Raw genomic sequence first — 2,844 nt, forward strand, 5'->3', positions numbered from 1 at the left:
TCTGAAGCGGTCCCCTTCCACCCAGCTAAGACGTACGAAAATTTCAAATCAAATGTACAAGCTGCTAATAGGTTTTGGGTAGGGAAATCTTTTCTCCTGCAAAATCGTGGAGCATCTTTTCTAGACACTTTAACATGTATATTTGTTTTGTCAATCGCACCAATACAATCCTGAAATTAATTATTAACTAATTAATTAAATATGCACTCTTGTTAAAATAATTAATTAAATGGATGTAACTTATAGATATACCTTAAAAAAATGGAAAGAATATGGGATTGTTAGTTATTTCTGGAGGCACTTGTGATCCATTTGGCTTATTAATAAATTTATCGGCCATATGTACTATACATCATAGTACATTGTGAAAATGACGACTTGTCGTCTCTCCGGATCGTCGAAAAATTTAAGATATAACTCAATTTCTCTCATTGTGTCATAATAAGTAAAGTGTTTTAAATACTTGTTCTTTTACAGTTGCACGAATGGTATGCCTAAGTCCACCATCTATAATTAGTAAACGACATAAATTCATAAGAGATGAAACTCTCATCCTAATTATATGACGACAAAAATCACTTGATAACAAATTTTGCATAAGCCTATCTCAAGTTTTCTCTCACTCTAGTCTTAATTCATGAGTAAGCCTATAATTTATCTCGTGCCTTTTTATGAACTACTAGCTCATGAAGTATGATAAACTGACATAGTAAAATAATTAGACGTATCAAAATATTCATATTTCTTATCTAATGTGTGAACAGAAACGATACCTATGTCTGAAATAAAAAGAAAAAATGAGTTTAATTACTCCAAATCAAAGCAAGTCATAGCATACATTTTAATCAACACACACTTTCACTAAGATGAAATTTATGTTAATATTTATTTAACCTAATTCTATGTTAACAAAGTTCATATAACCCTCATCTGCAAGTTATAGTTTCAATAAGATGAAATTTGGAACTAAAACTAATGAATGACAATTAAATGACCTCCCTCCTTACTATCATTTTCCTTATTTCTATCATTTGGTTTTCCTCCCTTGATAACTATTAAATAACAATACTACTCCCTCCTAATCCCACCTCACTCCTTACCGTTAGCTCCTCACTCTCCCAACCATATAACAGACCCGTACTTTACCCCTTTTGTTTTAACTACAGCACCTTACCAACTCGACACCATTCAAGTAGTCCCTACACCACACCCATATGCCCTCTCAACAAACACCAATCCAAGACCACACACGCACACCCTTGCTACCTCCAGGGGCCCTACCCCAATAGCAAACACAATCCTCCCATTGACTGTTACATGGCCCCGTGCACTACTGCACCACAACATCAAATGCACATTGCTATTCCCGCGATAACGACCACTAATTGGCCTCACTGAACTCCACCAACGTCAGCCAAACGGCCTCCTACACACCTGACCAGGGGAGTGCCACATCGACCACTGAGTGGCTATAAATAGAACATGCCACTATTTATCATATCAGCACATCCATGGCTGCAAGCATCGGGCAGAGGCCTTACACACACATAACTCACACACATGTACAAACAGCGTGCCATTGATTTCTACACTAGTATACCAGAATCTACAAACACCGGCTAAGAGGCCTCCCACACCTAAATACTTATACATACACACACCACAGAGTGCCCAACGCCCCCACTGTATCACTTAAACCCCACTCAATCGACAGCTTCACACATACAGCCCACGAGCCACCATCCCTGCACAACAGAAGGTGTCACCCTCAATAAGTAGTCACACACACACACAACTGAACCTACACTCGCCACCAATCACCCGTCGCCTATACTTATACCTATACAACAAAGCATCCCACTCTCACAGTTATCTCACCACTCGGTCACACACAACTCATCATCCACAAGCTCCGTTCCCATCCTTACGCCACCTCCCATTCACTCCTCTCCGTCACACAATCGACTGCCCACATGTACAACCCTCTCTATATCTTTCTCTGTAGCGCCCGGAAAGGGGTCGAAAAAAAAAAAAAAAAGGCCACGTCGGCAGCCACGTCAGCAGGCCCGGCCAACCGGGACCTGCCACGTGGCAAGACCACGTCAGCAGGCCCGGCCAACCGGGACCTGCCACGTGGCAAGACCACGTCGTTCCAAAACAGACCACGTTGGCGATCTGCGTAGGCGCGATCGGACGGTCCAGATCAAGCGTGCGATCAGACGACCCAGATTTAATCGCACGGACGGCCCAGATTTAATCAAAAACGGACGGCCCAGATTAAAACAAAATGGACGGCTGAGATCAAAAGGGCAAAGGGTTATAAATAGAACGCCCACACCAGACCACAAACCCTAGCCGCCTGCCGCTCGCCGGAGAAGACGAACCAGAAGCCGGTCGCTGCCACCCGCTGCAGCACCGGAGGGATTTCCGACCGCCGATCGAGGTAAATTTTATACCCCCGACTCGTTTTTCCACGCTGATTTCCCCAGTGGCCAAATCGGAGCCAAAATCCCGGCCAAACGGTCGGAAAATACGGCCGAAAGCCAGCGGCGCTGCCGCGCCCCTTCTCGGTTTTTGCCTCCGATGAGGCCCTTCCCGGCCTCCGTTTAATGCAATTTTTATATCACCGTGATCACCATTCTTTTCTCTACATGTTGATCGGAGCTGAATCACCAAAACACGAACTTCACCGGAGAGCTGCCGCACCCGAGAGCACCGCCGCCGGTAAGCTTCGGTTTTCTGTAAATTTTCGGCCCCCCGAGGGCCGTAGGGTTGTTTTATCGCAGGAACCAATGCGAGTGTGGCCGAATTCGGCCAGAAACGGCCGAAAACGACCAACCCGAG

The sequence above is a fragment of the Carica papaya genome, chromosome 3, assembly GCF_054855325.1.
Source record: "Carica papaya isolate Zhongbai chromosome 3, ASM5485532v1, whole genome shotgun sequence".
NCBI classification, from domain to species: domain Eukaryota; kingdom Viridiplantae; phylum Streptophyta; class Magnoliopsida; order Brassicales; family Caricaceae; genus Carica; species Carica papaya.